The sequence below is a fragment of the Branchiostoma floridae genome, chromosome 10 (genome assembly GCF_000003815.2).
Source record: "Branchiostoma floridae strain S238N-H82 chromosome 10, Bfl_VNyyK, whole genome shotgun sequence".
Taxonomy (NCBI): Eukaryota; Metazoa; Chordata; class Leptocardii; order Amphioxiformes; family Branchiostomatidae; genus Branchiostoma; species Branchiostoma floridae.
This window is the reverse complement of record NC_049988.1, coordinates 12,625,092-12,634,253: the sequence shown is the minus strand read 5'-3', so window position 1 is coordinate 12,634,253 and position 9,162 is coordinate 12,625,092. Positions and strand designations below refer to the sequence as shown.

The 9,162-nt window shown below is 38.1% G+C and overlaps 1 long non-coding RNA gene across 1 annotated transcript; it reads right to left on the bottom strand.

The window, feature by feature from the left end:
• Positions 1–5,771: 5,771 nt before the first annotated feature.
• On the bottom strand, positions 5,772–7,378 carry LOC118423816. Its single transcript, XR_004832122.1, has 3 exons — positions 7,279–7,378; positions 6,570–6,753; positions 5,772–5,902 (listed from the first exon to the last, which is right to left on the bottom strand). It is a non-coding gene; the product is annotated as an uncharacterized LOC118423816 (long non-coding RNA).
• Positions 7,379–9,162: the final 1,784 nt, after the last annotated feature.

Here is a 9,162-nt window from a genome sequence, read left to right as displayed (position 1 = left end):
AAAATACGTTCATGTAGAAATGAATGATTTATTACAAAGAGAACATGATCAACTGAAACTATAGGGTCATATTGATGTATGAAACTGCTCATGATATCTTTAAAATTAACCCGTTCACGATACAGCTGTTCATTGTCCATTACTGCCGCATCCCGTCCACTGTTTTCTGAGTGGCTTTAAATCTTACAAAGGCATGGTCAACTTCAAGTGTGACCCAAGATACAATCTTGTTGGCGCTTCTTCACTGATCTGTCTTTCCGACGGAACTTGGAATGAAAGCCAGCCAGCATGCATTTGTAATATATAGTTATATGTTTTTGAATACGTTCATGTTGAAATGAACTATATTAACAGATGAATTTGCTATGTGAATGTGACTATGATCTTGGGGAAACAACTGGGTTACCTATTTCTTTCTGCTCATGGTATCTTGCCAATTAAATCGTTTTTGATACAGCTGTTCAGTGTCCCTTGCTGCCGAATCCTGTCAACGGTTATGTGAGGGGCTCTAACTCTTACACAGACGTTGCCAACTTCATGTGTGACCAAGGATACAGTCTTATTGGCCCATCTTCACTGACCCGTCTGTCTGACGAAACTTGGAATGGAAAGTCACCGACATGCATAGGTATGGAATTTACATATATCGGATTACGTTTATGTGGAAATGATTTATGTACATAGATGAAATCTACTACAGAGTGGATATGATCTTGGGAAACAACTGGGTTATCTATGTAATTCTGCTTATGGTATCTTGTAAATTAATTCGTTTTTGATACAGCTGCACGGTGTCCGTTGCTGTCGAATCCTGTCAACGGTTTTGTGAGTGGTTCCAATTCTTACGGAGACGTGACCCACTTCACGTGTGACCCAGGATACAATCTTGTTGGCGCATCTTCACTGACCTGTCTGTCTGACGGAACTTGGAATGGAAGCTCACCAATATGCATAGGTATTGAATAAAAAAAAATATTAGAATATAGTCTTTTTTAGTTGAACTGGGTGTTGATAACCCTATTCATACCGGGGATGGGGGTTGGGGGGAGGCCTGCGCCAAGTTTCATGTCGCATAATGCCAGCACCGCTTACGCTAGAGACACCAACTTTGATGATTTCTCCGATAATGTAGTCGGCAACAATGTCACATAGTTTGGAAAATTTTCCTTTATTTGTGTTTGTTGAAGGGCAAACTGGAATAATATAGCCTTAGACCCTCTGTATTAGAAAACATTAATGACGGATTATGGTTTAACAAAACAAGTTTTAAATTGACAAATAATTTCAAGATGACTTTATCTCTGTGTATACTTTACTATAGAAATACCATCTGAAGAATGCCATGTCGAACACACAAGGCGAGAGGATTGCGGATGGAGAGGTATAACTCCAGATGAATGTCATCAGCGTGGATGCTGCTTTAATTGTTCAACTTGGGGATCCCACTGGTGCTTTAACAAGAAAGGTAGGTCATGTTCTCAGTCGTACTTAGTAGGCCTGGAAGATTTTTATATTCCGAATTGCTATTGGATTGGGTATTATTTTTTCTAATTTACAAGCAGATCCTACGGTAGCATAAGATAGTATCAAAAGCTGGCAAAGGAGCTGGACTAGCAATGTGTTTCTCTATCGACAGCGTTGGTCACAATGATTGGTTTTTCCATTGCCCCCGAAAATAACCTAATCAGGTTGAAAATAGGATATTGGAGAATTCTTTTTCACAACTTACTTTGTTTACATTTTGATGTCAGACACGTTACTACCAAGTGCTTGTGGCGCAGACAGATCAAGGGCAGATACGACTGCTTTAAACAAATAGATATCTATTTGTTTTGTTCGTTTAAGTCATTAATTATTCATAAAAGCTCAAATTGGCTCGCATGCCGCTTTTCTTTGCAAATATAAAGCAGATGTACAATTTACATTATCTGAAGTCCTAATTACGAGTGTATACAGTATTTTAGACATACGTGGTACAAATTGCATGATACAAAGCTGCTGCATGTGTCCGGTCGTATGGCGCAGCAATTTTTGGCTTGCAGGCAGCTTAGGCAAATTTGTTGATAATGATATACATGTTATGCAAATGTGGGCTTCGTTTGCATAGTTAATGAGGAAATTATATAATTCTATTGTTTTCCATGACTGGACTTTAATGATGGGAATTTCATACCGTCTACATGTGTACGTTAGTCAATGATGAACATCACTATGCACAAGATTGATGTAATTTGCATATAATTTACATAAGCTATAGATATTTCATAGAGGTATAAAGTCGCCGAACTCTAGTTGATATTTAAGTCTGTTTCTGTTCTAATGGAGGATGTCAATGGAGACTCTTAAAACAGTATTGTTATATATCTTATGCATTTCAACAGTCAAAACCCAGCAAAACGACGGCTGCAAAGACAGCTATAAACTAGTCCTCGGGACCTGCATTCGGCTCTCCTTGAAGGAAATGTCTTACGCTGACGCCAAGAAAGCCTGCATGCAAGATGGAGCCAGCCTAGCCATGCCTAAGACTTGGACGTCGCTCTGAGAAACCTGGTCAGCACGGTCGGGGACAGTCGAGACCACTGGATAGGCTTGAAGAGACTGCATCAGGGAGTACGATGGAAATGGGAGGACGGGTCTGGTTTGAGGAACTATCAGGTATGATTATATTCTCAATTTCAACTTGAAAGCTCATCTGTGTTGGTAGATGTCATTATTGAGCTAGCTAAACTGTAATTTCCAACACAAAAATTGGCCTCACTCAAATTTTCGGTGAAGACGGTGATAGACTTCCTGCAACCTATGATTCACTGCTTACTGAGTCACGTGTTCTATTTGTATAACGTGGCGTCACGATAGCAGTGGATGGTTTAATCCTTGATAAAGACTGGAGCTGTTCAGTCGATAATTTCGTGTTGAAAGTTACAGTTTAACTAGTTCAATATTTATATTCCTAATTTATTAAAGACACCTCGAATGTAAATAAGAGATTGGCATACATTCACACAGGTTCGACGTAGCCTGTATGTATGTCGTATGTCTACATATCTGTAATACGATATATGCAGAAGAAGCTCAATAAAGTGCATATCCTTTGTCGTACTTGGGCAACTTAGATATTATCATGGACTGCTCTCCATTACGAATATGGGTAAAAAATAACAATACAAAACATTCCATATCTAGGTCAGATTATTTGTAACACATGTTGTGAATTTCCTTAATTTGAGTTAGCAGATTAAATGCTTTTGGAATTTATCCATTTACAGTGTTTAACTGGCGAACTTCTGTAAATTTGTAGATGGATTACTTTTTGTGCTGAAAATGAGCATAATGCTACACCGATATGTATTACAGAACACGAATTTAGAAAAGTAACTAGATATTTTAAAGCCAGACGTTTTATATACTATTCGTGCTTTTCACGAAAAATCTATAAAGCGTATACTCTTATTTGAATGATTTTTTGCGTTGTATATGCAACTAACAGGGTGCCTATAATTAGTATAGAATTTCAATTGATATTACGTGACACATATTGTTTTGTATTTCATTTCATGTACCGTTAGGCTTGGCGCCCAGGTGAGCCAGGTGGTTTAGGGTGGTTCTTCAAAGTAAGGAACTGTGTGCAGTACAGGGCAGGTGATAAAAGTGATCCTATGTGGGACGATACTGAATGTCAGAAAATCAAACGGTTCATATGTCAAGCTCCTTCGACAAAATAAAATAGAACAGGCAAGAGAAGTTCACCAATTAACCCTATTCAGATCGAGCTTTTTGTTCAATCTACGCCACGGGAGGGGGTTGGGTTGGTTGTCTAGCTTTGGAAGCCCGTCCTTTGGGGGTGAATTTCGGTATTTGGCTGCCAATACTTAAACAATGGAAATCATGGCAGAAAGAGGTTGTAAAAAAATCACGTACAGGAGTTTTAGAACATGAAAAGCTCACATTGGCATGGTTGTCTGGCTTCTTAAGTGTAATTGGAACAATAAAAATTGAAGTGGTGACCTTTTCACCTCTCTTCACTGCCTGTAAACAGAATCAAAACACCTAAATTCTAGAGCCTACTGCAAGTACAAACATTGCAAAAAAGCTGTGTTTTTTTTTTTTCAAGACAAAAAGAATGAAAACCCTTACCTGAAATATGCACCTCCAAAACCAAACATATTCCAAGAAAAAATCACTCCTGGTACTTTTTGCCAAAGGGATCTAATCATTTTTATTAGAAGGTGGCCATCTGCAACTGCGCTCAAATACCGAAGTCTTCCCTTTGTAAATCCCGTAAGTCATAAACGGGTTAATATATGACCACCAAATGATTAGGGTATGATGTGTCATATGATGCATTAACATATGAGAAATTTAAAATGGCGTCATTGTGACGTCACTAATTTGATTCATTTAGCTGTAACCATTGAAAAAGGTTATTTGCAGAAAACTGTAAGGAATGACATAAGAATGTAACAGCAAATGTAGATGACAGAATACTATTTCTGTTGCAACTTCTGTTGTCAATAGCATCATCAATGACGTCAAAATAAGACAGTTTTACATGGGCTCCTCTTGGAATAGCTCATTCTTGCCTTGAAGAGTCAAATGGCTTTTATTGTTGTTCGTATAATTTGTCTCAATGTTAGTGGTTTACCATATTTGGTTGGGTGCCCAGTTGGTAATCTTTACACCGAGGCTATTTAAGAATAGTCCACTTTAAAATGGATGAAGGAATAACCCATTTTAGCACACTTTAACTCTTCTTAAGAACTTTTTCTTAGCATTACATGGTAGGCCATGGAAATTGAAATATCCTGCATCTGCTTGTAATTTCTGCATATTGAATCATAGGAATTTTTTATATTGAATACATGCACAAAGTTGGTGTAATGAGCGAAACAGTTGACCGTAGTTGTTTATTACAAACAAGTATGTATCTGTGTTTTGTTGCATTTGCTTTTGAATAGTTTGAAAAATTACGAAGTAGGAAATATATAGTATCTGTCAGTCACAGATGGTAATCATTACGTTTTGCATAATCTATTTTGCTATATTGTATAAACACCATTTTCAATCAAGAATAGAGCATGTACCTGCTCATGCATGGCTTCTCCTCTTTTATGTACTATACAGATACTAGATGTTTCAAACCCAGTTATGATAATTTTCAAATAGCGATGGCCAACACACCAAAGGTGAATTGAAAGAATATATTTTTTAACTTTTCACGGAATTCGCAAGGACATCTGACTGCTTATAAGTTATAACACCAAGCTAAGGAAAATGCTCTTTGTCTAAGCCGGAATACAGTAGCTGTACTTGTTATTGAGTGACATTGATGTCCATGTCTATCTACTTATCTATATCGGTCTATCTATCTATCTAATATCTAACGTTATGTATCTATATTTTGAATCTATCGATCTATCGACCTATGAACTTAAACTCGTTTAAGTTGCCTTAATGCACTTTAATACTGACTTTCAAAATTTAATCGATTGTTTCATGCTGGATACTTAATAAATCATGAATAAAATATGACACGAAAAGGACAGTTTGAGATTCAGCTCTTTAATAGCATTTCAATGGTAAAGAAGCAGGAGAGCAGTTTCTTATGGTTGCCTTTGTTGCATTGAGAATTAGGAGTTAAGTAAAGTTCCTACAAGTATTTGAAGTGTAAAAGTGCAATGGAACCGATCAAACCTAGAATCATTGAAAGCCGGCTTAGGCCAAAGGGATTATGTACCGTTACTCAAGGCTAAATAAATGTTAAAAGAATAAAAAAGCGAGCAGTTGCACTTTCTTGTGGTTGCCTTTGTAGCGTTGCGTTTAAGGAACTAGTGCTGAAAAAAATGAGCTAAGTTGAGATCAGCAATTTCTCTCGTGTCCATTTGAGTTCGTTGTATTGGTGCCTCTGTAATAAACCAGAAATACAACAATCAATACATTGCAAACATTACATTTGATAGTGCATACAAAAGCTTATGAGATGTAGGAATCTAGGCAGAATGACCAATGCTGATGAGCTGAGTGCCGCTGTCAATCACTTTTGGCTGTTGAGTGACGTTTTAATGCCCCCTAGCGACCGTAAAAGGGATTGCTAGTTGGGTAACACAGCAGAGGGTAAGACTATTTAAAACTACAATTTCACGACCCTATATCTTTGCCAAATGATTTTAACCTTTACAACTGGTTTATTAGTTATCTTTGCCATTAAACATACAAATGCGTTCCTTTTTGCATAAATTATATATTAGTTATTCATCTCCATCCAAATAACAGACGTACTGTAAGAGAGGAGTAGAAACAAACAGAAACAATATCCTGACTCCCGGGATTCGAACCAATCTATGCTAAGAAGGAAGGAATTCAATGCATTTCTCATAATTCATGCAAATGAGGTCCTCATTTGCATAATTGTCGTTTAATGATGTTCACCTTTACATAACTTCCAAACGCCACAAGTAAGGAAATCCTGTCATTTACCAAAATGGGATGATAGCAATTCATCATTAATTATGCAAATTAGGCCTGCATAGTATTTATCTCTCAATATTCATTCTTCTCTCGGCTGTACCGACCTTCTAATCTAGCTGCAAGTGGCCAGATCAGACCTAACACAGGTCAGTAGTTCCTGACTCCAGTGGGTACCGGGAGCACAGTTGTACACGGCGTCATTCCCCGCATGGAAACATCGGACGTACTTGGAGCAGTCGGACGGATGTGGACGGTAGGTACCGTCAGGCTGGTTCTCACAGATTGTAGCTGTTGTAATAAAGGGAGAAAAAATGAATCATTAAGTCCAAATAACGTCCACAAGCAAGGGAAAATTATTAATAATCACTTCTTTGGACTGACTTTCTCGGATTGATAACCAATATTGATCCTTGCTTCATCAATATTTTGTTTGTACACCTTGATGTTTACGCATGCGCTCGCTAGGTACAAAGTAACGTAATCATTTAAGAGTACAATGACATCTTCTGACAAGAATATATGTCGTGTGGTTTGAGGCCACTAACGTAGTGGTAACGTATCTATGTAAACGAATATATACAGCATTGACAAAGTTTTAACAATCCTCGTCAAGCAATATGTAAATGAAGAAATATAATGCAGAATTTTAATTTTAGAACGCACTTTCAAAGATAGTTGGAAAATGTGCATCATGAAATAAGTGCAAAGAGTGTTGCGGTTAGTAAGATCTTTAAAAAATGTTGATTTTACGGGGTTTTTTTGGGATGTAGGAATATTTTATTTACGATGAAAATTTTTAAGAAATGAGCTTACCGATGACGTCTTTCAACGATGTTTCATTATCACAAGCGTTTCCAGGAGGGGTGTCGTTACTGTTGGCCTGGTCAGGGTTTGGGTTCTGTGGACAGTTGTCCTAAAATGATAGTAACCATTGAAGTAAATTACACTCTGCCTTCCCAGAGAACATCCGAGTCTTGAGCAACTTTTAATTATTTTCTCGCAGATTTCAAAAACACGTGCTTGGAGAAAAATCTATAGGCTTGTACTAGTTTTCTCCATATCAAAGTTAACAAATAGTAAAGAATTAGAAAAAAATTATAGCAATCGGAAAATATCAAATAGTGTTGAGAGGATTTGAAAATTATACATTGAATGATAAGTAACGAAGTACAAAATTAGCAGAGAAAATGCCGATTTCATTTTGAAACACAAGCAATTCAGTGTGAGGAAAAAGATGACTATGAATCTTCTTACCATATGCCGTAACAGAAATTACAGAAGCACCGTGCGTACCTCTTAATTCAAGCACCTGTATATAGGCATAACGTGATTCTTAAGATAAGGGCACAACCCGCCGTAAGTGCAAATAAGTGCTGTCTACGTGCCAAAACGTGGGCAATATTTTCGGATCCCTAAGTAGTAAGTGCCGCCTCAGTACGAACTCGTAGAGAATCCGGCGGATTTTGGAGCACGCAGACACGCCGTAGAACTTTACGTGCAGGCAAAACTCTGGCTGCAGATTCGCCCCCGTACGTGCCAGTACGGGCGACGCGCCTGCGCTTTACAGCCTGAACGTTTTCAAAAATACTCGGTGGACGTGGCCTTCCAAAAAACTTACGCACAAATTGCACGCACGGCGGGTTGTGCCCTTAGCAAATTTACCTGGTCATTAAGGACTCCATCACCGTCGAAGTCCTCGTCACAGTCGTCTCCTTTCCCATCACCGTCCTTGTCCAGCTGGTCAGGGTTGGGGACACGAGGGCAGTTGTCCTTCAAGAAAAGTTGCATAGATTTCTTTAGTATTAAGTTTGTTGTAATAACACATCACGAATTGCGTGGTACTGGAGAAGAACTATTTGTATTTGCCAGCAATTGTCCAAAGTTGTGTTAATCAATCAATCAATCAATCAATCAATCAATCAATCAATCAATCAATCAATCAATCAATCAATCAAATGGTTTATTTGTCAGAACGGCGTAGCAGCCAAAGGCTGAATTGTGCCCTCTTTACAAAACATCTCGTGCGTCACATATTGTTACACAATAATTGGTCTGAATACTTGATAAAACTATGCCTTAAACATGTCACACTATACCGATGAATTCAAAACCATACATTACAATTTACTTACCATTGTACAGTCTCCATTCCCACATGAGATGGGGACATCAGAGAAGCCGTCCATGTCGTCATCACGTCCACAGACCAGGCCATTACTGGAGCCTGCCCAGCCAGCGGCACACTGCAAAAGGGAAATAATACGGATTGCTGTTGACATCTATGTTACTTATAAAGAATTGTGAGTTAAATAGAAGCATCATGGTAAATATGCTATTATGTACTCGAATCTAAGCAATCTTTCCAAGACAAGCAGAAATTTCAAAATTGGTTAAGATCTTATTCAATGGTAAATGACCCACCCCCGTCATCCGTAACCCTAAACCGTAAGTAGCAGTGTCATTGAGCAGTGTTAGGCAGTGTTTATGTTTAAAAGTTGAACAGTTACTAACCTCACAGTGGATGTTCCCGGCAATCAGACGACAGTCTGCACAAGGTGCGTCATCACCAACACAATCTATTCAGGGAATACAAAAAGGACACAAATTGTACCCCAAATTACAACAACTCTATAACTAATACATCAATGTACCGGACAACAATGATGTTAAATGAAAGGTTTTTGGATTTCATTCCTA